The 27,393-nt window shown below is 40.7% G+C and overlaps 1 protein-coding gene and 1 long non-coding RNA gene across 5 annotated transcripts in view; one reads left to right on the top strand and one right to left on the bottom strand.

Moving 5' to 3' along the window:
* Positions 1-1,929: 1,929 nt before the first annotated feature.
* LOC108506867 lies at positions 1,930-4,573 on the bottom strand. Of its 2 annotated transcripts, none has more exons than XR_001877885.1 (3): positions 4,462-4,573; positions 3,924-4,046; positions 1,930-2,595 (listed from the first exon to the last, which is right to left on the bottom strand). It is a non-coding gene; the product is annotated as an uncharacterized LOC108506867 (long non-coding RNA). The 2 variants fall into 2 exon arrangements; XR_001877886.1 differs by lacking the exon at positions 1,930-2,595 and adding an exon at positions 3,370-3,517.
* Positions 4,574-4,818: 245 nt separating this feature from the next.
* The window catches only part of FAM110B (family with sequence similarity 110 member B), a 114,243-nt gene continuing 91,668 nt past the window's right edge, over positions 4,819-27,393 (top strand). For all 3 annotated transcript variants that reach the window (XM_017834304.1, XM_017834302.1, XM_017834310.1), the window contains exon 1: positions 4,819-4,913. The gene's annotated coding sequence lies outside the window, so the exon portion shown is untranslated. The remainder of the gene's footprint in view (positions 4,914-27,393) is intronic.

Here is a 27,393-nt window from a genome sequence, read left to right on the forward strand (position 1 = left end):
ATAAAAAAACTAATGTGAGGGTAGCATTCCCTTGGCAGCACACTAAATATGCCGCAAGACACATAACCAATGGGTATAATTTGCAAATGTGTATGGAGAATCAGTCTTGACAGTTTTGTTTACAAAGGCAGGCAGCTATTTGCTGAGAAGAGATATGACATGGTATTCATTTTGCTGCTGCTAAGCCAAAGGGATTGGAACTATGATAACAAACTGTTAGATTTGATTGTTGGAATGCTTATGCAATGTCAGTAATAAAGGGTGTTTAAAAGCATATCTCGTTTGTTCTTGGGCAATCATATGGTATTTCTTATAATAATCTTCCTGGGACACTTAAAAGGACAAGCTAATTAAAGAACTGATAACTGTCTGGCTCAGCTTTAATGGGTTTGTGTTCTCTAAGTAGGTGTATGTAGGAAAAAAGGGCAGACGTGTCTTTATTTCTCTTACTGCATGGGTTGAGGCAAGATGTCAGTGATGTAGTTGTGGCCTCACACCTTTCAGTTCCTTAATTTTGGCTAGGATTTCCTCCACACGCCTTCCGAAACTGGAAAATAAACAGCTGTAACAATCTCATAAGTAAGGCCTCCTAAGACCTAAAGATAGGACAAGAGTAATGGCTTTAAACTGAAAGAGGGTAGGTTTAGATTAGATAAGAAAGAAATTCTTCACTATGAGCGTGGTGAGGCACTGGAACATCCCTTGAAGTTTCAAGACCAGATCAGACTGGGCTCTGAACAACCTGCTCTAGTAGAAGGTGTCCCTGCTAATGGCAGGGTGACTGGAACTAGATTACCTTAAGGGTCTCTTACACAAGGGTCTCTTGCACAAACCATTCTAAGTAGTGCCGAGACCTTCAGGGAGCTGAGAAGGGTGTTTCTGGATTTTTTCACCACACTATTGACCACCAGAAGAATGGGTTAGCATGACTAACACTTCTCCTTTGTCATCAGTGCCCTGCTTCAAACAATACTGAGAAAGTACTTTTCCCAGCTTTTCTAAATACCTGCACCATTTACAGCCTCTACTAACACACTGCTTACACATTTTCTACAAAGCTTATGATTAAAGTAAAAAAAAACCCCAAACTTACATAATACTGTCCAGTGCACAAAGACTACAGAGCTTGTGCAAGCAGATGGATATACATGAAGGGTAGGAATGGAGGACTCAGCCAGTTTTTTGTGAAATACCACTCACTGAGCTTTGTTCAGTGTGTTCATGCAGCTCAGTAATGTGCAGGTATGGACTGATCCAGCTGATGGCTAAAGTGGTGCTTTTTTCCAGCCATCTCATCTCCACGTTGGCAGGCGTAGCTGAGGTGATGGCTGGATAGGCTGAGCAGGCAGACCAGGTTGACCATCCGAAATGATGCACATGCCTCACTAATGGATTTAACCAAGGTTGAGTACACTAGAAGATGTAGGTGATGGTGCAGGTTACAGCTTGGTCTGTTGAGCTTGTTGCTGATCCCAGTTCACACCTCCTGGTCAGCTGACTGGAGGGCCTCAGAACTAAATACATCCTACAGGTGTAGGGGCAGGGATGAAGGCTACACCACTTAGTATTTGAGTTGCTGTGCCTAATTCAATCTGAGTGCCACAGTAATACAGGCAACGGTCTGCATTTTTAAATCCTTACACATAAGTTTACATAAGGAGAATGTATGCAAAGCCCAAACTTTCCACAGACAGGATTTTAGAGCTAACCAGCTCAGTCATTCTTACCCACAGTTACAGGTGATATTCTGAATAGCATATGCCATGCCAAAATACAACTGAAATCCTCTTTGAATGCAAGCAGACCACAGGTTTAGCAGCAGCTGTGAGATGGAGACTTACTGTTAATGGCAGGTTCAAGTAGCGTGAACAATAATGAGGCTCTGTTAAAGGCGGACAGAGTTTGTCTCCATTAGAACTGGACCTTGAGAATCTGTGTTAATTAACATAGTTTTAAGTGGTGTCAGCTGTTTCTGAGTAAACCTATTGATTAGGTCTTATAAGAATTTGGATTTAGAAAGACAGTTATTATCAATAGGTGGGGGGTTAATTTTTTTAATCTCAAAACCTTTTAAAAGTTGTGAAATATTTTAATGGACTGACAAGATTAATGCATTTGATAATAATGTTTTTTGGAAAGTATAAAGAAGAAATCAGTCTTGAATGCAATACTTTTATATTCATTTCCAGAAGTTCTTAACCCAGTTCCAGACAACACAATTTCTTATGCACATTTTTTACTCCCATTGAGCAGTCTTATTGAGTCAGAGGAGTTTAATCAGGTATAACCATGTTTATAAAATTAGTTTCTTACTTTAGATATTATTTATAAATCAGGAGTTTATATGCTTATTTATTTATAAATCAGTATCTCAAAATGCATAGATTTGTGTACAAGGATAATCATGTAAGGTACCCCTAAATGTCATCCTAAGGCCAGGGTGCTGGTTACATTAGAGGGATATGGAACATGATGGAGTCCATGGATGTGCATGATGAGCTCATGGCTGCAACTTGTCTTGCAGTGGGAAGATCTCTCACCACTGCTTCAATGGGTTGGTCTTCTGTCTGAGGCAAAGGCTGGGCTGTCACTTGTCTTGATGGTGAGAGTAAAGATCATATTTTAGTACTTATATTAAAATTAAAAGGTGAGACTTTAATTGTATTATTCCATACTTCTTCCCAGAGGAAGCAGCTGCACAGTGTGGCATAATTTAATAAAGCTATCCATCATGTGATGCCTGGATGTGAAAAACTTACCAGGTAGTACTGTAAGACAAAACTCCATAGTCCTCATTTTGTCACTAAAGGCACAGCAGAACCACTATAAATATGCCTATGCTTTAGCAAATGTTTGTACATTGATCTAAATTTAAAATATTGACAAACCTCTCTTTTGACTAGGAATTGACAAATTTTCTGGCCAGAATAAGTTACCTAGTTTTACATTACAAATGCATTTGCCTACTCCTTCCCTACTACAGACATCCAGCCTAAAGAATAAAGAATGCATGTCCAGTAAAAGTTGGTCACATGAGGTGGGGTGCCTGTGTATTGAACAAATTAAGTACCCTTCCTGTGGGCAGGGCGTTTGTTCAGCAGAAGCTACAGGGCTGATGGTTGGCTTCTGTCCCTAGGGCATAATGCAGCAAGCAGATCTCAATAGTACCTCGCATGTATGATGTAGCTCTAGCACACTGGCTTTACTTAAGGCTGCCTGATGGCTTCTCCATGGTTATTACACTGTTTTATATTTTCAGACTTTTTACCCCAAACCATATCCCTTTTTAATTTTAAGACAAAACAAAAAATTTATTTCCTCCCCCTCCCCCAGCTACAGGAATAAAGGTTAAAAGTCACATACTTTTGATTCTCTTTCTCTAAAGCTGCCATGTTACCATGTCTAGGAAGCAGAAGGTCCTTGATGATGTGGAACAACTCACGTGCTGCACATTCCCCTTCTTCCTCACGTTACCTGTATCTTTCCACGGGCATCTCATGGACCACACAGAAAATTTCTAGGCAATAGGTAGGGGAACTGACAAACTGCTTCTCTGGAGCACAAAAAAGCAACTTGGTCTAGTACTAAACTTGAGGAGCTGGCTTAGCACCAAAGGATCAGTGCTACACTACCGCTCTGTCTGGGAAGCTGAGCTCTGGGCAAACAGTAAGGGCTCCAGGGTGGGATCTTTTAACTGCTGGGGCTTAATGAACGTGACAGGGAAAGAGCTTTTAAGGAGGGCTGCTCAGTTAGAGAGCTTATCAAGTTTATACCTGCTCTTAACAACCCTAGAGTAGTCTAGTTTTGTTACTGCCTTCTTAAAATGTCCCTTGTTAACATACAGTAATGAGTCGTTTTGCTCATTCCACCTCTATACAAATGGCTGAAATCTAGATACCCTTCACAGAAGGCATCATACTTACCATTTGTAAGTCTGTCAGTCTCTTCTAAGTGAGATGTGATTGAGGGGAAATTCTCCTCCCTCTATCCTTTTAACTGGCATGACAGGGCTGCATGTGTTGACCTCAAGTACCTGAACTGAAGGTCTGAAATCGATAAGGTTGGGAGAAGTTTATAGGATGAGCATTAGAGCACTATGACCAAAAAAAAAAAAAAGTGCTTTTAAAGGTACCTCAATGGTCAGTGAGCAACTGGACACGTAGAACAATAGGCAAATGAGTAGCAACGTTTGAAAGAAGATCTGTGACCTACCACAGATAACGGGGTAAAGGTGCATCTGAAACTCGTTTTTCAGTAGTTCTTGGTGGCTGCCAAGGACAGAATGCTAAGAAACCAGTCTTCACGATCCCATCTACCCTGAGCAATAAAACACCCACCCTTAATTTACCAGGAGTCAGCTCCTGAGGCATAAACACGCAGCTGAAGCACCGCGCGTAGGCTGACTTCAGTGCTGGATGCCGAGCAGCGCTTGGCACAGGTGAAGAGGTTTTCATCACAGACCTAAATTAACTTCGGTGAAGTTACTCCGTGTCTGCCAGTGGCGGAGGAACAATCTTCGTATGGGAGAAGCGTCCAGCCTGCCACCCGCCGCCCTCCCTTGCCGGCGCCGCTCGGCCGAACAAAGGCGGCAGCGGCGGGTCCCCTTTGTGCGGCGCGGGCAGGAGAAGGGGCGATCCCGCCCGCTCGGAGCTCCCCGCCCCGGGCTCCCCGCCCCGCCAGCCCGGCCCGGCGGCTGCCGAGAGGAAGCGCCGGCTGCGCGGCGGGCGGGCGGCTGCGAACAGCTCGGTCCGGCCTCCGCGCCCCGTTCCCGCCCCTCCACCGCCGATCCTCCGCCCCCTCCGCCTCCTCCTCGCGGCGGCGGCGGCGGCTTTCTCGGCTCTGGCTCCTCGCGCTTCTCCGCGGCTTCGCCTCGCTCCTCTCCGGGAGGCTCCCGCGCCGCGCTGGCCAGGACGGTGAGTGCGGCGTCGGCTCGGGGCTGAGCGCGGCGCCGTCCCGCAGCGGTGCCCCCGCTGGCCGGGGGCGGCCCCGGGGAGCGGGGGCGGGCGGGACCCCCGCTACCACCCCCGGCGGGCGTCTGGCGAAGGGGCTGCAGCGCGGGCGGGGGTGCGGTGCTGGCGGCGCCGCGCTGCCCCGGGGACGGGCGGGGGCTCGGCCCCTCCGGGCGCTGCGGCAGGAGCCGCCCAGCCCAGCCCTGCCCAGCCCAGCCCTGCCTCGCCGCCGGGGGTCGGCGGGCGGGCAGCTCGCTCCGGGGACTGAGAGCAGCCCCGTGGGGTGGGTGTCGCGGGTGGGTGCCTCGCCGGCCGGGCCGGCTTCTCCCCTGCCTCCGGGAGAGGCGGCTCCGACCCCCAGCTGGCGAGCGGGTCCGCGGCAGAGCGGGTAGAGCGGTTTGGCTCTTCTGAAATGCCTCGCTAATGTCAGGGGAAAACATATGGCCCAGGAGAAAGCCGCTGGAAGCGATAGCTGTTGAACTCCTCCGAGTTATTTGCCCGGGTCGGTGCGAAGTGAGAACTTCCTCCCGGGATGCCCTTTCGGGGGATGCGGGGCTGAGCACATGGCTGCCTCCCCTGGGTCTGCCCCGCATCTGTCACAGCACCGCCTGCCACGGGGCCTGCCGGCGCCTGCTCTCCTTTCAGAGTGCTAATCTGACCTCAAGAAAACTTTAACTGGGAGAGGGGAGGAGGCTGATCCAAAGGTAATATACTTAAACATGTTGGGTTTTTTTTCCTTCTCTTCTTCCTTCCCTCTCTCAGACAAGGCGTCTGTGAAAAGGAGGAAAAGAATGGAATTGTGTCCGAGGGTCCAGTGTATATGGCAGCTTGTAGTGCAGAGAGGAAGGTTAAAACTTTCAAAGACCTGTCATTGGCAAATTAACATCTCCAGTGAATCATAGCATTAATTTCTTTAAACTTGAATTTTATGGTCATTTGCGTGTTGATCCTTGCTTGTGTTTGAAGTCTGCAGATGCTGTGTTCAGATATTTAAGGATGAAATGTCTCAGTTGTGTTTGAAATGACAATGCTATTGTGTTTTGTAAGCAGCAAGACAGCTTTTATCTTTAATGTAGACCATTTTATCACTCAGCTGTAAATACTTGCTCTGTTTGTAAATCTGCCACTGATTTGTTGGTTGGCTTTGCAGAGGTCATTTTAGTTCATCAAATACAGGCATTTTTTTTGGAAAATACCTGTATTGATTTAATATGGTACTGGGTCAAACTTGGCATTTATAATTTATTTCACATTTGTACTAATGTGCCATATTAGCCAGGCTTTATAAAGTAACTATTCCTTGGTTCTGCGTGTAAAGCCTACTGGCAGATCTTGGTGTGTGGTGTACAGGAGGTGTGCGGCTTGGCTTGTGTCTGATGTTAAGTGTCCTACTTATTTAAAAATGTTGGGAGCTCTAAAAAGGTCAGTGTAATCCATACCACACGTGCGCTCAACTGACCTAGAATTAACAAGATAAAGCACTTTTAAGCGTTTCTGAAGTAAAAGTAGGGTGTTACTTCCTCGTGCTAACAATGGATTGGTTTTTCAAAGCATCCAGTGCTATGCTGCCCAATTTGAAGGGTGGCAAAACACCCACCCCGCTGCTGCAAAGCTTGGCTTAAGCTGATGAGACGGGTCATGAGAGCAGAAGGCACCAGCAGCGTGAAGATGCTCCCTTGAGAGATGAACACAATGGTAACGGTGGCCAAGGGAACTGGGTGCAGAGACCACCATCAGGGACGGCGGGCAGCCCTTGCCATGGTGTGGGGCTGTTGGAGTTGACGAGCTGCGTGCCCTTTCAGGGCCCTCATTTTATGTGGGTTAGTAACTTAGCATGTCAGTTGATATTTCATGCTGCGGCACTGAGTTTCCCCTCTGGGTTTCAGGAGGCAGCAGGCAGGTGCCTGTGCACCGCGGTGGAGATGCAGGCATAGAAGGAATGTGGTGGTTTGTGTGATTTACTGCCTCGATGCCTTGCACTTGCCTGTGCCAGCAAGTTCACTCTGTTGCACAGAGGGCCCAGACTGCCTTCATGCCAGTGCATCCACGTTAAGAAAATCATGTCGCAAGCTAAAGTTAAGAGGGCAGCAGTGTTTCCCAGATTCATGTGGAGACCATTCACTGTCACTTCGCTAGAGTAGTTCGTGTGTCCTGCTGTAGCACTTGGCCAAAAGCACCCTCCTTTCCTTCTCCTCATGGGCTTGTGGTAGGCATGCTGGAGATCTCAAATTGTTACTGGAGGCACTTAATATAGGTGCAGTCTTCCACTGGAAAGGAGATGGTTTTCTGTTAAAGGTTCATGCTGTGCTTCAAAATCTGGAGGGCTAAGTTTGATTTAGTGAGGCAAAACTCAGTCAAATTGTAGAATGTAGCCTTGCAAACCTGTTAGAGTTGCTCGGAGCTACAGAGCAGCTTTTAGATACTGTGCTAGTGTATAAAGGGAAGGTGTTCCTCAAATGTGCTTTTGTAAGTACATTTCTCAGTGCTGACTAAGTTGGAAGTCGGTACACTGGATTATCATAGGGTAGATTTTGGCCATTAATTGTGATGGAACGCAGAGTAAACGAAGGGTCATGTTTACAGCCTGCCCAGAACCAGAGAGTATATCTTTAAATTCTGGAATATCTCTGGTCTCTCACTGGCTGACAATGTTTCTTTTTTTCCACTGCTAGATTAGAGCTCCTAATTTTGAATTAAACTGAAGGGTAAGTATATGTCAGCTACAAAGTGTTTTTATTTCAAGGATGTTTCATTTTAGCAGGGCACGTTCTGAGAAGTTAAAAGAACTAGTTTGTTTGATTTGTCCACAGGGTTGAAGACCTCTAGGAGTTGGAGGTTTAAATAAAATTAAAAAAAAAAAAAAAAGAAAAAAGAAAAGGCTTGGACTGTCTTAAATGGAAGGTACAACGGCTGCTTGGAAACTGCATTTTAAGGAGGAGAGAAAGTTTGCCAAGAGGGGCTGTGGACCTTGCTGTGAGAGTAAGATACTGCAAGTTACCAGAAAACCTAAAAGAAATGAAGTGAAGGAGTAGATTGACTGTTGGAGAGCAGAAACTGCAGGAATAGCATCTGAATTGCCAAAAGCTAGAGGATGAAGAAATTTAAGATGAAGAGGGGAAAAATTATAAAAGGAGGAGGAAAAGAGAACTTGGCTATGTTGTTGTGAGGACCAGGCTATAGTTGAAAAATGTATCTGCTGCCTCTAAAATTAGCAAGTGTAACCAGTTTTAGATAAGGATAAAGATTTGAACAGAAAAGAAAGATAGGGTAGAAATAAAAAATCCATGGAAATGACCAGAATAAGCATCTTATGCCTGCTTCCAGAATCCAGACTAAGTCAGCAAGTGGTCTGTTTTGGGAGTCTGAGAGTGTTGGCACAGAACACTGGAGCCAGGTTAAAAAAACCCTCAGGATTGCTTGTTGTCTGTCAGGTTGAATGTAGCAGTTGAGATAGTAAGATAGCAAAAGACATAGTTCTGTTTATTTTAAAAGGAGAAGAGAACAAAATCTTTACACCTTTTACTCTGGTCTCAATAGTATTCAAGGATTTAGAACAAATTTGGAACAGAAGAAGTATTTAAGTATACAAAGATAAGTGGAAAACAGGATAAAATGCATCATGGATTTGCCACAATTAGGTCATGGAAGACTAAAATCTTATTATTACTGGTTAAATACTGAATGTTGTAGACAAAAGGAGCAGAAGACTTCAGTTCTATGTGTACACACCATGGCGGGCGTGACACTGAAAATAACTAAACTGGAAATGCGAGGCTTGGCTGAAGAATGGTGAGGTGTCTCCTGAAGGAGAAATTGTGACTCTGCGTGAATAAAGGAATTACTGATCTAGATCAGTATTAGTGGGGAGCTGGTCTCTTTGCTTTGCCATACTGGCTGAGATAACTGTATGAAAAGGATAATTAGCTAACTTAGCTGATGAGGCTAAGTTAGGAAACCTAGTCAGCACTGAGGTTAGTTGGACTACTGCACAGGAAGAATTGAATGTCTGTGATGACTGAAGCAATAGGAATGACAGGAAGTTAAATAGCTCTAAAAGCAAAGTTATCTACTGAATGATTATTAACAACAAGTCTGCTATCAGATGGCAGGTCATCCCTTAAAACAGGAGTGGAGGAAAAGGCCTGACTGCCACAGTCAAACAGGGGTACTCTTATGTGATATACTGTCTGTGAAATGGAAGCAAATGTGATCCTCAGTGAGAGCTCTTCAGTGGAGATAGACAAGGTATTAGGGAGACTTCATGGCAAATACTGTACATAGTTCTGGGCACTTATGTACAGAAAATATTAAATTCTAGTGCAATGTGTACAGGAACATCCAAACTACAAAGATGATGCCGTATGAAGAGTCTGGAGTTACATGAGAGACCAAGACTTAAGGTACTCTGGCTTTTGTGGCTTAATAATGGCAGAGATGGGAGATAGCAACTGCTTATAAATTCCCTGGGGCAGATTTCTGGAGAAGAGGAAGGGTTGTAAACTGAAGGTTTGTTCTGTGATTTTTGATTAAAAACTTGATGTACAGAAGGATGATGTGATGGCTTGCTGAATGAATGTTAGAATAATGTACATGAGGAATTCAAAAGGAATTTCCTAACTGTCAGATTTTAGATGCCCTGCTAGCTGTAGGTCTCCTAAGTACCAGCTAAGTGTTGAAGTTTGCATGTGACTGTTAATGAATTGAGCAGTTCAAGTTACTGAAGCTACCATATTTTATGCTTTGGTGTTCACATGTAATCAAAAGAAATAGAAATCACTTCAGTAAAGGAAGTGCAATGAGCAGAAGCACTTATTTTTGGGAAGTGTGTGTTGTCCAGTCACTTCATGGTGAATGGAATTTATAACAAGTGAAAACACTCATCTATGACATTAGTAGCTGCTGCTTTTTCTTCTCCTTTTAGTGTATAATGGAGTAGAATCAAGCTTAACTCATAAAATATTTAAGATGACCACAAATTAATATGTGTGGGACAGAAAATGCATAAATGGATGTGCAGGCTGGGGGTCAGGTTGGCTGACTTGAACCTATAAATAAATAAAAGGATTGAGCTCTCCTGTTGAGTGTGTGCCCATATTTATCCTCTGTCTGATTTCATGCTCCCTGGTCTTAGGAGTGTTTCATGGCACCGGCTGCATCCTCTTGTTGAGGACTGTGCTCCTGGGAGTAGGAGTAGGGAGGCGTTTCCTGCAGGGGGGACTTGGGCAGAGCCTTGTTCAGTAGAGGAAGTGCAGGGCTGTTGAACACCCGAGGTGGGGGCTCCCAGGTGGAAGTGCGTGTGCTTCTCTGTGGCTTCATTTTGCAGGTGAGTACCTGACCCAGGTGCTGGGGCTGAGCTATACAAAGGCCAACACAACCTAACTGTTGGGAAGAAATTGAAGTATGAGCTGCTCCAGTTGAGACACTTTCTCTAGCATTGCTCTTGAAGATGTGACTGGTACACAACAAAGAGTCATGTGCCCCATAGAAAGTGTAAAGATGCCATATGTGGTTTGAAGGCTACGCCATGTTGACTTAGTTTGACCTTTGCTACAGCATCAGAGACTATTTATAAGTTCTCCTGTAGCAGATCTTTGTATGCCCAGTGAAACTTCTAGAAGTTTCGAGATGACTCTTCAAAAAGAAAGAAGAATATATGATATCTGTATGGATGTATTTTGAGAAGAACCATTGAAAAAAATAAGGTACTTTGAGTGTGTTTGTACAGCAAAGAAAGATCAGTGTCTTGATACTGCTTTATGTCTGTTTATTTCAAATTTATAAGGCAGGTGTCTTACTTACTTAGAAATAATCCAGTTGCAAACTCCTTTGCAGCATAGTTTATTAAAAATCTGAACTATTGAATTTTAGGTGTTTGCTTTAAATGCATGTGTGGGTTTTTTTTTAAAGAGGAGCTGTGTAATGAGCTCAATGTGTCAGGATCCTACATAGGAAGTAATTGTGAAGAGATTGTGTTGAGCCATCAGAAGAATAATTTAACAATCCCAGGGAAAATTGAATTTATTGTCCTGGTAGCTTTTAGCATGCATTATTAGGCTATTCACTTACTGTGATTTTTCACGTACTCCTGTTGCTCTTTTATATGACTGTTGGGTGTATCATTAAAAAAGATGAGACTAGGCCTATGCTTTGCATTTGTATAACATCTTACACTTGACAGCCTTCAAGTTCCAGATATTAATGGATGAGGTGGAAAAGTTATTTCATATTTACAAGGGAGAGATTAAACCTAAATTCAAACAGTCTAGCAAATCAGAGAGTGGAGCACTTGTCTTCTGATGCTTTGCTGTGTTCTTTAAAAACAAAATCAATCAAATAATTTCCTATTACAATTTGAGGTCTTGGAAAAGTCTGCATTAAGAAATGGGAGGAAATGTTTTAAAACTTTATTGGACAGGGAAGATAACAGTAGAATCCAGTATTGTCTGCGCCTCAAGGAACTGGAAAGGAATATCCTTCTTATTAATAGTTCAAGGAACTGTTTGTGATGAGCATGATCAGACTGGGAAGCAAAGAAATGGATTGGAGCAAGGAGCAAGTGGTATAAGAGATGGAGGTAAAACCTTAAACATGCACATGTGAAAGGGTACAATAGAGGCAATGTGACTGAGAAAGCAAGAAGTATGGAAAGACTGTGAATGAACAAAATGTTGAAGAGGAGAACGAAGCAGAAAAGCTTATGTGTTGCACATGAACTCAGTATTACATATGAATTTAGTATTCACATTAACTTGTATCCGAATTAAATGGAACCCTCATGTTTTATTAATCTCTGTGATGTAACAGTGGGTTATCTATATAACTGCTTGGGTTGCACTGTTTAGAAAAGCCAAGCAGAACCTTAGAATAAAGGTTCTGGAGAACTTTTTAGATGTATCTGTAAATTACATGGTGTCTTGCACAGTTCAAAAACAAAAGAAAGAAAAAGAAGAGTTGCAGGTCGAAGAATGGGTAAAGAAAATTCTACAGCCTTGCAGTGTTTAACTTTCAGATTTCCACATGGTGGATTTTTTGTGCAAATAGGAGCACTTCTGTTGTGAAGGGATCATTGGTATCAGTCATCTTCTTCATCCAGTACCTCTACACAGTATAAACAAGTCTATTTTAAGTAACTACCCAAATTCATGAGTGGACCCAGACCTTTGGATTTGTAATGACCTTTGTATGTTGTCTTTCTTTATTTGACAAGTTAATCTGTGTGTGCTACTACCTAGGAGACCAGGTGGCCATGAGAAACTAAACTGTTTCCCGTATGTGTGCGTGCATATATAGATATATGTAGTTTAAATTAGGATGGAGGAGAATCATTTAAGTAATGGTTGGGTAGAGCACTTTTGCGATGATGATGATGATAACATACATTTTATTTGTAATTTATTTCATGTATATAAAAATTCATATTGCTGTGATCTGTTTGACAGACTGTTATTTCTCTTCTTGTCTACCTCCAGTGGTTTTAGACCATTTTTTTAAATCTGTTACTTAAGCATGTCTTGTCACTGCTCATGCAATCACGTACTTCAGGACTACATTTTGAACAATTCAGATTTATTACTAACATTTTTAAATTACTCATGTAAGTACAAGTAGGTAATGTGATAGATTTCACGTGCATGTTGTATTTAATTGCAAGATTCTTATCTGTTGTTTTGCCTTTCTGAGCCGCAATATTACTGAATTATATTGCTGTTGAGTTCTCCCAGTGTGTTAGTTCTGGGTGTTGAATAATTGCAAGTGAGTGTCAGTCCTGAATGAACTCAAATGGTAGGCAATGTGAATGGGATTTCATGGGTAGCTTTTGCTCTGTTTGAATAGATGTTATTCTGTCGCTGAAGATCACTTGCGGCTGTTGATCTTCTCTCTATGTAATAAAACGTGATACAATATGTAGGGACTTACCAATAAGTCAGTTAATTTCATTAATTAGTATCTGCTAATCAGAAACTAGAACCCCGGTTCCGCAACGTGAGATTTCTGCAATGTGTTTGTACAAATGGTTGTGGAATATTTGCGGATGTGAAGGTCTGCTCACTGAGATTTCCTGCAAGACCTCCATAAATGCTTTGCTAAAGGATTTCAGATGTTTCAACGAATTTTGTGTGTATTTATTGTTACTGTGCTGTCTGCAGCTTGTACTGTTTGCTGTGCAAGTTTGAGGTTTATGCCCATTGTAGTACCGTGTCCTGTTTCATGCAAATGAAATGATGCTTATAGCTGAGGTGAATCTCCCAAATCTTTGTGTATTTTAAACCACACATTTCAGGTCTTTTCCCCTAGCCCCCCTTTCTTTCTGTTTGATAGACTGTGAGGAAGAGGAGAAACTGACTCTAATGAAGCACAGTGTATAGGAATGCACAGTGTTATCTCTTGAATTTGGAGAGAAAATGTTGTTTTCCTCTGATCTTTACTGTAGTCATTTCAGGTATTCCCTTGTGATGGTAATAAACAAAGTATTTAGAAAAAAAAAAATCTTGATTCTTTTTTTTTTTGATGGCCTGTTTATTATAGCAAGTTTGTGCTATTATAAAGTTTCTCTTTTAGGAAAGAGATAACCTTTTTTTCCTGTTTAATTGAAAGATGATCAGTGTCATTTCTCTCTTCCTTCCCTCTCAATCCCCCTTAAAACAAAACAAAACCTTCAGTCCTCAAACAAAAGTGTCTTTGTTTTTACATTTGTTTTATGAAATTGCTTGAATCCTTTGGGAAAAGCTTTCCTCTCACAGGAAGAGAGAGAAAAAAAAAAACACCCTCCTAAAGCCAAAAACAGCAAGTCTGCTACCAGACATTACTTTGTTTTGCTATCTGAATAGTAGCAGATTGCATAAAAGAAGCAATTTCTCATCTTAATGAATGAAAAGTGCAATTGCAGAAATGCACACAAATAGACATACGGTTTTCACTCTGCAAATGTAGAATTGGTAGCATTCAGGGCAAAAATTTGCTGCATACCTTTCTTGAAGCTTCTTCGGACTGTTGGTGGGAGTGGAATTTTAAATGGGATATTTCGCAGCTCTGAGAGGTGAATCAAATGCTCTTGGCCTTTCTGATTTTGTTTTCTTTTTTGTTACCATATATTCCTAAAAGTGTCTTGGTTTTACATCTTTGTGCTGTTCTGATACTGTGGCTCCAGTTGTGAAGCCATCCATCCTGGTACGCTAGGCAGATGTGTGAATAACCCTCTCCTGGTCTAGGAACCTGGCAACTGACAGGAAACATGTCTTAAGTGAGAGGCAGAAACAAAAATACAAAGAATTACATGAAATACCACCCTGCTAATTTGTTTGCATGGGCTTTATCCAGAAACTGTACCAAAAAACAGGAGTGCTGATGAGCTAGAACAAGATTATTGCAGCTGACTTTCTCCCAAATGTAATAAAAATGCAAAATTGAGTCAGTGGCCTACTGTTCTCAATCACCTGTATTATTATACAGGCTGAAGGGATCAAGGATGAAGGAAAATTTTGAGTAAATGCTGAATGTGAATGAAAAAATAAGGAGACCTCCCTTAACACCAGGAGGTAAGGGCTCTGTAGAGTAGGAAATCAGATGCTGGACTAAAAGAATTATATAGGACTGTCCTAGAGGACATTCTTGTCAGCATTTTATGGAGAATTTGGAATATGGTGGCCTCCCTGGGATCCCGTGGCACCTCACATCTTGGGCAGCTCTTGAACTTTGCTTGACATTCGCTCTGTTGGTGCCCTGCATTGCCATTATGTGTGGAACCTTTGCAATCAAGGTAATTTTGATAGTGTGCAGCCATGAAACAGCTGTGTCTTTGTGACTGGCTTGTCCATAATGTGATGATGAAACCTGCATGTTGTTTCCTGGACTTACTTTTTAATATCCTAACCTTGTAGGTACACCTTCTTGTCCTTCCAGTGCCTGGGAAGAGAACTGGGCACTCTGAAAAGCCTTCTGGAGTAGCATCCATACCACTCATAAACAGGCATGTGCAGAGATGATTATATGCACATTCACCTTATATTTGAAACATTTTTAAGTGCTCTTCAGGAAGACTAGACCAGAGAATTATAGGCTTTGGGGAGACAGAAACTGAATTAACTTGTGCTTTGCTGGCTAAGCGGCATTAATGTTTTCATTACTTGGCCTAAAATGGAGTAGGAAAAAGCTATAGGGAGAGGCCCTGTCCCCCAGCTATGCTGAGCTTAATAAAAGATAGGATTTCTCCTTCTAAACTTTCATTATCCAAGAACTGCTATGAAGGTATCCAATGGTGCTGTTTAGATTGTTGTAATCAACTAATTTGATTTCCATATTACTTCTGGATGACTGTTACTGAAAAGATTTTTTTATAAGGTGCTCTGCCCCACTCTGAAATCAGATCCTCGCACTCCACCTCCTATGTATATTTTACTGCACTGTGTGGGCTGCACTGCTGAGCCAGAGAGTAAAGAGGAGTATTTGCCTCGTGCGCTGTCATTACGGTCAATGCTAATCAAATGCTACTAATACAGTAGGCTTGCTTTACTGCTGAATAGCAGGGTGATAGTATATATTTTAGTCAGAGGGGATCAGCGGAGCTGTGGAGCAGCAGAGCTGCCCACCCTATAGACCCATGTACACTCTCGCAGTACTCTTCGTTCCCATTCTGCTGTGGGGCCAAAAGGTTTTCTCCAAGAACATTGTTTTCTGTAGGTGCTGCAGCTGAGGTGGGACGACGTGGAGACTGGAAGGATAAAGACTGATATCTGAAAAGCCCTTGCAGTGGATGTGGTTAGTATGGCAGCACTGCAGGCCTTGGCATGTCAGCTGTTACTGCAGTTTAATGCTGCAGGAATTGCAGTATGAGTAGGACAGGAAGGCAAGGAGGCAGCTTGTATAATGGCAGTTGTGGTGCAGATACTGTCTGATGCAAAGCTGACTGCTGTGAGGTTCCAGTCTTTCTCCTACATCTTTCCCATGCCTAGAACTTCCACTAATTTAAAGCTGAATTTCTAATGAGAAACAAAACCTGTTCCTTAATCAGTGTGATTTGCTTTCATGGAATATTTCATTCAACTTAGTGCAAATTGTGCATTAAATTGTGCAAATTAAATCAGCTGGTTTTGACACTGAACTAGACTGAAGAATGCTGTCAATCCCCATGAAGTCCTTCTACAATGAAGTGTAATTTGGTACCATAATATACTGTGCTGAAAGGAGCAATAAAATAGTTCTGCACTTAGTCCTTTTTGTGTTGCATTTCTGGAGCTGCAACAGTGGATTTCCTTAATACTTTCCCTTCTTGTTGGGCAATATATAGAACACCAAATTTCTAAAATCCACTTGAAGTGTTCTGAGAATAACTGATATGTTGGAGTGGAGAAAATAGCCTCTTGTTCTTCTGTAGAACAGTCACATGAATACTGTTGTGTTTTTTTTCTTTCTTTGAAGTTGTTTTGCAGAGTTACACACTGCTGCACAGATATTCCTAGGCTGGGATTTTTCTGAAGTCAGTGTCAGAACTCACTTTTTCGTACTTGCGAAGATCTTGGTCTCTGACAATGAAATATACCTCACTTCAGTTCTGTTTATCTTGTTCACCAAGTCAAACAGCTCTTATAATTTTTATCCATGATCAACTAGCTCATTGGCATAACAATTAATAAAAGTGTAAATGAGAATGTCAGAAACTCTGTGGTCACCACTCTCTAAACTTCACTGACACCTCTAGTAAGTGTTCTCCAAAGATAAGGAAGAGGCAGAGGCTGGATATGGAGGAGGGAATTACAGTGCTAGAGTATGGCTGGGTTAGTTGTGGCTGCTGTGCTTTGTACCTCTGAAGGCTCCTGAGAAAGAAGGGAGTGTGCCACTGGGTTACTGTCCAGTGTCTCTTTTTTTTAATATAATGATATCTCTGATCACAGCTTCACAGCCTTTGGCAGTTTAAAGTATAGGAGAACTTCTTTTCCCTGGTGGGAATTTACAGCACATACCTGCTTAATTGTTCTCAATTACATGATGGTTTTGGTTTTAACCAATTCTTTTCCGACTTGGGAAGAAAAGGGATTTGTTCTTCATGAAAAGGGCTGTATTCTACAACTTTTTCAGATTATTTAAAAACATTTCTAAGCATCTAAATTATCTTGATTTATATAGTTGGTCTTCAGCTTGAATAAGTACAAAATGTAAAGCGACATAAAATTAAGATGTCTGGTTTATTATGTTGTCTGCTTATAAAATATATCTAACTATTCACAAGGGAAAATATTCTTCGGGAAAAAATTCAAATTAAGTAACGCCTTACTGTCCCTGTTGTTACTTTTCTGTTGTCTTAAATTCTTTTCAGTTACATTTTTTCCCCCTTCTAACAATCTCTAGGATGTGCATTTGAGCTAACCATTAAATTCTTAATTTTTGATGTCTTTAGTACTTTTTACCTTTATACTAATGTATGTAGATGAACAGGTCAGGACTTGACTTATATAATAAAAGTGCCTTAATTTACTTCTATGTACATGCCAGCATGTGGGTATTTAAATAAAAAGGGAAAAGAACAGATGAGCTGGTGCCTGGTACAGTAATTGTATCTGGAGACTGATACTTGGGAAAGGAGGGCAGCTATGAAAATAGCCTTCATCTGATGCTGGTTTTTCCCCATCCTTACTGTAAGGGCAGCTTGTGGAGACACACCTGCAGTAGGGTGGAGCCCAAGAACCTGCTTGTGGCAGAGTCTTTCCTCAGCCTTCCATTCCGTCTTGAAGGCAGGCTGCATGTGTTGGACTTGTCCTGGCAGTAGGGTGCACCTCATGGCCATGCTCCCCAATATTCTTGAAAAGAGGCAGCCCCTGGAAAGCACAGACTGTCCCTGCTGTGCCCCAAGTTCAGGCTTCTTGCAGTAGCCCACAGTACATGGCCTGGCCTGCCTCTCCCCTGGAAATGGGGCGTGGCTGGCCTCTGGGTTGGACCATAGGATCTACGTAGCCATCCCTCCTGAATCCATTGGTGTCCCTTACCTCTGGTTCTGTGAGGGGTACTTGATAGGAGAACCACAGCTCACTTCAAGGGCTGATGTGCCCGGAGTCCAACTGTGCAGTGCACTCGTAGGTCGTAGTCAAGGTTTTGCATTTTCAGTAGAGAGAAATAGCAGTTCCTTCACATAAAACACTATCAGAATATGCAAAACAGTGTTCCCAGGAAAACGTGCGTGCATGAGATGGGGAAAAGGAGTTGATAGAGGAGCTCTGGTTTATGATTTTCACCACTGACTGTGGGATCTGCAGGATTCCTCAACAGTGTCTGCAGGTAATCTTGAGTCATCTTGGAGAGAAAAGGCTGAATCTTCCTCTCTATCCCTTGGTATTTTTTTCTGTAACATGATGGTGTCCACATGTGTACACACACAAATAATATTCTTTGCTTAAAAATCCTAAATGTTTCTGTAGGGACCTGACCTAATCTTCTAGATGAGCGTTCCCTTTCTGCAGCTGGTTTGAACTGAATCTGGGGAAACAGTTACAGTACGTGTTCTGCATCCAAAGGAGAAGTGTTGCTCCTCTGAGGACCGTTAGCTATGGTAGGAACGTAGTCCTTAGTGGGAGGGCTGGGCTCAAACTCATGTCTTGCCCTGCGCTTGGAAAGGTTGTCCGCGAGTCCTGAGGTACAGCATTGCTCCCGCGTATGTTCTGAAGGCTGGCGACAAGGCAGAATGAGGTGGGCACCCAGTGAAATGTATTCATTCCCCAGGCCCTTCTCCCGAGTTCTTCCCTAAAATATCTCAATGCTCTTACTTTTATCTTACTGTCAATCCTCTGAGTTGCATTGTCTGGAAATAGTTACTTTCTCGTAGAAGTTCTTGCTGGTGGTGTAAGATAACTTGGCAACATCTATGAGAAAGTGGTTATATGGGGAAGAGGTTATTTTGAGATATTTGTCTTAATTGGAAAAGTACCAAAAGCTGGGAAGTGCAAAATACATGTGCTTTTTTTTTTCCCTTGAAATTTCACACTGCTTTTCCAAATAAATTCTCCTGCCTTTAAAAGGGCGAGTCCTTGCTCAAAAGCAGTGATTCCCAAACGTTCCTGTTTGAGCCAAGAATAAAATCTTTTTATGCAATCTCTTAAGAGCCTGCCTTTGAGAAAGAACAAATTTAGTCTTCTTTTCAAGACTTTATTCTCTTTATAGAACATAATGAGTTTGCTTTTCAATAGAAAACTGAGAATTACAGTGAAGAGGCTCTGTTGTATTTTGGCTTGATTTTTATGCAGGATAAAGCTGTTTAGTATTTAATACAGTAAACTGTTTAAAAGGATAAGTTTTATAATTACCATGAACTTTTAAATAACCATTAGTATTAGTACTTGATTGTCAGTAACAGCGTGATGTAATAATATTCAGAAATTAGCAGATACAAAATAACTATCTGAGCCTTTGCTCTTACTAAGCTGGATATAAAGGCTGTGGCTTTATATGTAGGAAAATGGTTGCAGATATAGTCAGAGCTTTTTAAGATTTTTTTTTCCCCTTGTTTATCCTTATTTGCATATCTTAATTATGTAAACATCTTAGTTTGGAAGCTGAAATGCTCTTTTATTTCTCCAAGTATCTTTCACTATCGGCTCAGTGAGTGCCAGTTTTTAGGAGCTTGTTAACTTGCCTGACAGTTTCCGCATAGTCAAATATGGGAGCTGATGCTGGACTGCTTTAAAATAATAATGATTACCCTAAAATTCCTTTTATACTTAGTGGTATCATCCTGTACCTTCATTTTAAATTAGCAAGCATGCATATAGTGTATGGGAATAAGTAAGTTCTCCCTTGCTCTGTGGTAACTGTTGTTGGACTGCAGCTGACTCTTCAGGCAATAGAGAAACCTAGTGGTAGAATATGAAGCGGTATTATACCACTCCAGATAGCAATCAGCTTGTCATATATGCTTGAGGGGAAGGGTCAGAAAATAGCCTGCAAACATTTCCACTTCCCATTGTTAAACTGTGGTTTTGTTATTGTCAATATTTGGCTACTAGTGGGGTAAGAGATGCACCCGGTTTATGTGTATATCTCCCCAAATTCAGTTCTACTAAACTTCAAGAGAAACAGTACCAAACGTAAGCAAAATGTCTGTTACTCCTTTGGAATTTAAACTTTTATGACAAAATGACTTAGAACTGAAAGCAGTAGTTTTGGTTTCAGAGGACAACAGAGATTTCTCAAAGCTGCTGCACTGGAAAGTATATTGGTCTCTGTGGTTCTCTTTTTATTGCACTCTATGCTAAACCTATAATCACGGGATTTAGAAAACCCCTCCCCATGCACTTTTTAGTAATGACCTAGTCTTTCCATGAAACAAAATGGATCTGTGGACTTCTGGATGTTCATTTAGCTCCCAGGTGCACCAGAGGAGCTCCCAGATAAAGAGCAGGAATTTCTGAGGTCCCAAGCCCAGCTGGAAGTTTCCCACTGTAACTCCTAATGCCATGTTGTAGTACAAAAGTATCAGAAAAGATTGTGTGAAGCAAAAGGAAATGAAATTTAAAGATGAACCTTGTTCTTTTACTAGTCATTTTGAAACACCAGATAAATGATATTATTATTTAATTGTTAGGGGAATTCATTGTGTTTCAAGGATTCCTCCTCCACTCTTCAGTTTATGAAGACCTTTACCAAGTGTGTAGACTTCATTGGTTAATCCAGGAATTTACATAAAGGTAATGCAAAGTTCACAGGTGTGGTATGACTGTGTCGACTTGAACTGTTTAGTGTGTTCACAAGAAGAGGGAGAATTTTCTCTTTTCTTGAGCTTTTTCCTCACTGTCAAGTCAATTCCCAGAAATGGTGAGTTGTGCATGTGTCACGTCCAGGTATCATTCTGGCAAAATCACTGACAAGCTGATGGTGTGTGGTTATTGTTTGTTTTTTGAAGAAGGCAGATACTCTACTTCCTAAGCCAAAAAGAAACTTTTCTCAGGCAAAGCTTGATCTCTTTGTAAGCACTTTTAAATCCTGCCTGTGTATTGCAGGTGCGTGCCCAGACCACATGCTGCCTGGTGACTGCTGCTTCTGTGAACAGAAGGATTAGAATAGAGTTTCAGCCTTAATCCTGGGTTTCCTGTGCAGATTCACTTCCCAGTCTTATTCCTGTTTAGTAGCCTGTGTGTTAAAGTGCATGTTTTTATTTATACTTGCTTGCTCCCCGAAAAAAGGCACTGAGTGGTATTTTGATTTTTATTGTTGATGAACTATGTAAAATGTTGTGCCTTCTTTTTTCCCAGACTCTTCACAGAGTAGTAATTAGCCATGTGCTATGCAAGTTTGTGCAGAAAAATGAATTGGTTATCTGTTAATTAAAACTAAATGACAGCAGTTTTATATTTAGATTATTTTAGAGTATCTAAATTATTTAGGATATGAAGTCTTAATTTTTTTCAATTAATGCCTTAGTCTCCTCTTTGTTACTTTTAAACTTTACAGTAAATATATGTTTTTTATGTACAGAATTGTATGCCATAATTAAAAATAACAGGTTTTGTCTTCCTGAGGGCTTGAACTGACCTCCAGAATTTTGTGAAATGTGAAAAATCATTTGTTCACTATTTCAGTGGTCTTGCTTTTTGTACTTTTATGATCCCTGTAGTTTTAAATGTGGTTTGCGCGAATTGAACCGCGTCTAAAATTTAATATTGGCCGGGAAAATATCCTACAACTAAATTTGTTCAGCAATATAATGGATCAAGAAGTTGGTAAAAGACTGTTTTCTCCTTATGCAGTTTCTTTTGCTTATCCTTGAAAATTTTGTATTTAGGGAGCAGTTTAAATCATCTGTCAGCATTAGTTAAAACAATAGCTAGCATACAAGCTGGTTTAAGCAACAGGAAGATTAGTTTCTTGGTGCTGTAACAAATTTAAAGGAAATATTTTTGAATTGTGTAATATTGGCACATGATAGATTTTTGATTAAAGAAAAAGTGCTAGAAGCATATGTTTGTGGTGTGTTAATTTTTTTTAAGATTTTCATGTCTTAATTTCAGTTTCTTTACCAGTCTATTGAAGGACTGGGCTTGGTGCCCTAGTGAATCCTCCGTGGCTTGTGTGCAAATCTAGTCAAAACTTCAGGGTTTTCAAAACCTCTAAGTCAGTAAGATTTTTGATGTGTAGATGGCATTAATGTATATGTGGATGCTACTTTAGTAAAAATCCGTGGTAAGACTTACAGGAGAATGTGTAGAGGTAAATGTAGTTACAAGGCTCTTGAGAAAAAACTTCAGATGTCAACAATTTCACTGATGTGTTTCTGCAAAATGATTGCCAGCATTTTCTCATTCTCACTACACAAAAGGGTACTTAAGTGAAAATTAAGCCTATCTGGAGGAACCGGTGGTTAGCTCTTGTGTCCCTTATGAGGGAGTTGTGAGCTTGCCCCCCAGCATGGGGAGGGAAAGGAGAAAAGGGAGTTCTTCCATTTCTGATCCATATATTTGTAATCTCCTATTGTTATTATTCAGAGGCCTAAAAATATATTGGATTCTGCTTCAAGAAGAAGATTGAATATATGTTAGTGGAGGAATAGTGTTTTAGGTAGTTTAGGCAGGAAAGGATCTCTTGTATAAAAATACCTAAATAGGTGTAGAGTCTTCCTTTGGCATGCCTTTGAGACAAATAAATTTGTTTTCTATACAATTGAGTGCTGTTGTTTCTGGGTTTTTTTTGTTGTTTTTGTTTGTTTGTTTGTTTTCAATTCTAATAGAAGCTCAGCAATAAGCCTTGAGCACAGAATAAATTCTTTATCCTGTGTGATTTGTGTGTATTTGTCTTTTAAATCTATTTAACAAAGTAGTTCAACAAATTTGGGATTAGCAATGTGCTTGTTAGCTTTGCTGGAGGAGGCTGGGACAGAAAAATGGGGAAATTCACGTTTTTTGCATTAGGTATGATGAGCTGACACAAAGATTAGCTGTATTATGCCTTTCTTTTCAAACAGTTCCTGACCTCATGGGTGCAAGGAAGTTGTGATCCAGCTGTAGCAGTATAAATTTGGCAAAGAAAATAAACAGTTTTTGTGCTGATTTGTATATTGGCAGAAAGATATTCTCAGCTCATAGACTTGCCTTTTACCTCTCACAAATTTAAAAATAGTGTTGATTTAGTGCCAAGTGTCTGTTGCGACACATGCATTTGTATTGTATTTTAGTGCTCTTTACTGTTTATTGTGCCTTTATTTTTTAATCTGGATCCACTCTGACACTTATGATATGGAGGACTGTTAACACCAGTAAATCAGGTATTGCTCACAAAAGTTTTTGATAAATTTAAAATTTGTATTTCATAATGTCAGTAACATGAAGTCTGGACTGTAAAATCCTACTTTTAATCTAGGCTTATTTGGTTAGGCTGTGTTAAATCCACTCCTAAAAATACTCAAGCTTTTTTTATTATTATTATTTTCATTTGAGATCAAATCTCTTTGAACTGTGTAGACATGCACCTGTGCTCATTTTAATCCTTGTGTAGTTTTCATCAATTATCACAGCAGGCAAGAAGAAAATAAAATTGTAAATTGCTTTTGAAAAGTAAATACGTTCAACTTGGGGTTCAGGTTTCTGTTTTAATCAAACATCATCTGTATTCATGTTCTTAGACAAAGCTGGGTAAGGGAGGGGCACGAAAAGCTTTTTTTTGTTTTCATTGTGAAATATCTGTTTTGAAGTGCTCTGCTGTATACTGAGTATAATATGTTTGTGTTTGTAGAGGAAGGCTGTGTTGTGTGTGTATATGCTGGTTTTTTTAAAGCTGGAGAAAATCTAGGTCAAGAGATTTTATTCTTATTAATAACTTAAGGCTTTATTCGACAAAAATTATCCTCCATGACTAGAAAGCTTCCTCACTGGGGAAGCGCTGGTGAGGAAAGAGCCTGCTGCTCTGAAACATGGATGGGAACAGTTCCCTTTCCATCAGGGTGTTAACATGTTCACCTTAAAACAGAGTCATTGAGGTTTGAAAAGACCTCTAAAATTATTGAGTCCAACTATTAACCTAACACTGCCACGTCTAGCACTAAAACATGTCCCTGACTTCATCACTTCCCTGGGCAGCCTGTTCCAATGCTTGACAGCTCTTTTGATGAAGAAATTTTTCTAATATATAATCTAAACCTTCCTTCACATAACTCACTTGTTACTTGGTTAGAAGAGACTCTGGACACACTCCAGCACCCCAATGTCTTTCTTCCCCTGTGTATTTTTGATCACCATGATAAAAACTCACAGGAGCACGTTCTTTGTGTGTTTCTCAGTGCGAGGCCCTGCTTGGGGCTGGGGATCCTGGGCATTTCCCCTGGCCATGTGTGCCTGCTATTCAGTCCCATGCCATGGCCCCAACCTTGCTGCCTCTGCCTTCTGACCTGTGTATGACCATGTTCCACCCAGAAGTCTTGTGGTGTCAATATAACAAGATTTGGCCACGGGATTCAATTTTTTGTTTTCCTGAAAACATCCCTGTCAGCAAAATAAATAAATATGGAAGCTTGACAATTCTTGTTTTAATTCATTGGGAGATACTAAAATGTGAAATCCCTCACTTGGCCTTGTGTAGCTTTCCTGCTTCTCCTCAGCAACCACTGCCCTGTGTGTTTAGCTACACAGCACCAGTGCCTTGGCCTGGTGTTAAATATCTATACTGGAAGCACTGGGACGAGTGCTGGTAAATAAGGAAACTGGAATTATAGGGAAATTCTTGGCTCTTCCAGCTATGGTAATCTACTGTATTAGAGATTTAAACAAACTTAGGGAAAACAGTTGTATGAAGCTTTTAATTTTAGCTTAAGCTTCTGTGTCACTGTAGAACTGAAAGCAAAGGTAGTTAAATTAGGATAATTAATCATGGAACAACTTACACAGAGGGATGTAATGAATTTTCCATCAATTTGCAAGTTCTGTAAATCAAGTAAGAGTCTTCTCTTAAAAAAATGCTGTTTGTAATCCATGGATGTTGTACTTGACAAAAAAAAATTAGGTTAAATTAGATGCCATCTGTGTTGGCATCTTGAAGTTGTTTCTGGAGTAGTTCCTTCAAATGTGAGGGTTTAGAATTTTAGTTTGTATTTCCATGTCTAACAATGTATCAAGGAGTGCAAACTTGAGGCAGAAAAGGTCATTTTAATTAAAAAGTTTGTGTTCGGGACTCCTGTATCAACACTTTCCTTTTCTCCTATTCCTGCCCAATATCTTGTGGATGTGGCAGAGTTTGGAAACCCTGTCTGTCTGCTGCTACAGGTCCTGTCAAATTAAACCTATCTGCCCAGGAAAATTTGGGTTCGAGCTGACAAAAATCAACATATATATTTATCACTTTTAGGAAAAGTCTTCCAATGTGTGGAGTTGCAGGTCGTAACTTCCCAAAGGGAGATGTGCAGAAGCTTTAGACATTGTAGTCAGCCCATGTGACTAATATAATTGCATCTTCTTAGTGAATAACTTCTGTAGATGTGAAGCAGACTTTGAAGCAAATCAGTTGACACCCACACAGGACTAAATTATAACATCCTTATTAAATTGCTATGCTGTCTAAGTGCTGAAGTATTGTCAATACAGAGAAAGTTTGTTCCCAACAATTCTTTGAATGTTGAAAATCACTTGAAATTTGCTGGATTAAAAAGTTAACTTGCATAGTTAGGTTATTTGCCTGTGAAATGAGGAAAGATAATCAAGATCATTAAAAACATAAAACATGAGAGAATAATGTCAAATGTAGTTTAGGAATACCTATTGAATTTTGTTCACATCCCACATATTTTATTTTAATTTTTTTAGTTAGTGACCAAATGGTGACTTTTGGTATACTACTTTTTCTTTAAAGTGTAATAAAATTATTCTTTTCTGGTTTGTGTTAAGCAAATTGAAACATATTCTGCTTGAATTGCATTATATGAAACACTTTCTCAGCAGGGACTGAGAAAACATGCTTCTGAAAATTTATTCCCTTTTTTATTATCATAGAGAGGTGGTAGATGCCACATCCCTGGAAATGTTAAAGGTTAGGTTGAACAGAGCTCTGAGCAACCTGATCTAGTTAAAGATGTCCCTGCTCACTGCAGGGGGCTTGGACTAGATGGCCTTCAAAGGTCCCTTCCAATGCAAACTATTCTATGATCCTGTGAGGATAACTGGAAATTTAAATGCATTGTTTGTACAGTATGCAAATGTAGCAGTAGAAATTATAGCATTGCAATAAAAATTAAGATAGATATCTCTTTCGATGTTGGACTTAATTTAAAAGTTTGTTCCTTCTGTCCATAGTACTTTTATTACTAAATTTTGTATGTTACACAGGCATCTCCTTAGATGCCTCATATATTAAGCTTCAGAATGTTCAAATTCAATGTTTGGGGTTTCGTACTTGTTTGGGTGCCTATCTTTGTAGAGAACTTGCACAAAATTTTCTGCGGGAACATCATGTTGTCAACTTTTGCAAGGAGGAATGCCATATAATATTTCATTAATCTGATGGGATCATCAAAATGCACGTCTTTAGGAATATGTGATTGCCTCCAGTGAAAAATACATATTTTGATATAGAAAAATGTTGCTTGTGGTTTTGAAGATTTTTTTTTTTTGGTCACCAAAATGACCAGTATCATTTCCTTAGCTGTGGATTCTTTTAAAATTCTGAAGGTTAAGCAGTGTGTTAGAGGTCCATCTCCATTATTTAAAAAGAATTACTAGGTGGTTTCAGAATCAGTGACAGGATAGGATGATCTCTCTCAGTTACCCTTTGGCTTCAGAGTAGAAGAGAGTCCTCGCTTTATGGACTGGTGATGTGTGACTGACTAGTTGAAAGTTCCTGTACATCTTTTCATTTATGACTGGTGCTTTGAAATAACTATCTGCTTTGTGAATTCTGTTCCTGCTTTGAAAGCTTTTTTAGAAATACTGTCTATTCTTTCCTTCTTCCCTGGCCTCAGTGCTGTTAAGTGAGGATAAGAGTTATCAAAGGAAGACTATGAACGTGGCAACCCATGGAAATGCCCTATCTCCTGTCTGTGGCTTTTTGCCCTGCATCTAGTGGCATGATGTGACTGCTTGATGTTTTTATTTATAAGGTGTAAGAAAAGTTTCAAAATGTTACATTATGTTATGCTAAGTTATGTTTATGTCAGAACAGAGTGAGAATGTAGTCTCTTAGGTTACTCCTGAGGTTTGACATTTGACAGTCAAGTGGCCCAAATCAAGGTCAAACCCATGGAAGTATTCTGCAACTGGTGCCCCTTTCAGGCCTTACCACAGTTACCCAGTACAAGGTTGATAAATGTTTATAAAAGGAGCAATAAGTGGCAAAGTGCTCAGAAGAGAAGTGTAAAGCCTTTCGATTCAAACTGTTGATTTATACTGCTCTTAGCAGTAGTGGTTGGTTTGGCTGCTTGCCCCTTGCCTGTTTGCCAGCTTCCTGCTACTTGGAGGTGAACAGGGTCCTGGATTTGCTACTTCTGGGG

This window comes from Lepidothrix coronata, unplaced genomic scaffold (assembly GCF_001604755.1).
Source record: "Lepidothrix coronata isolate B3197 unplaced genomic scaffold, Lepidothrix_coronata-1.0 Scaffold232, whole genome shotgun sequence".
NCBI lineage: Eukaryota > Metazoa > Chordata > Aves > Passeriformes > Pipridae > Lepidothrix > Lepidothrix coronata.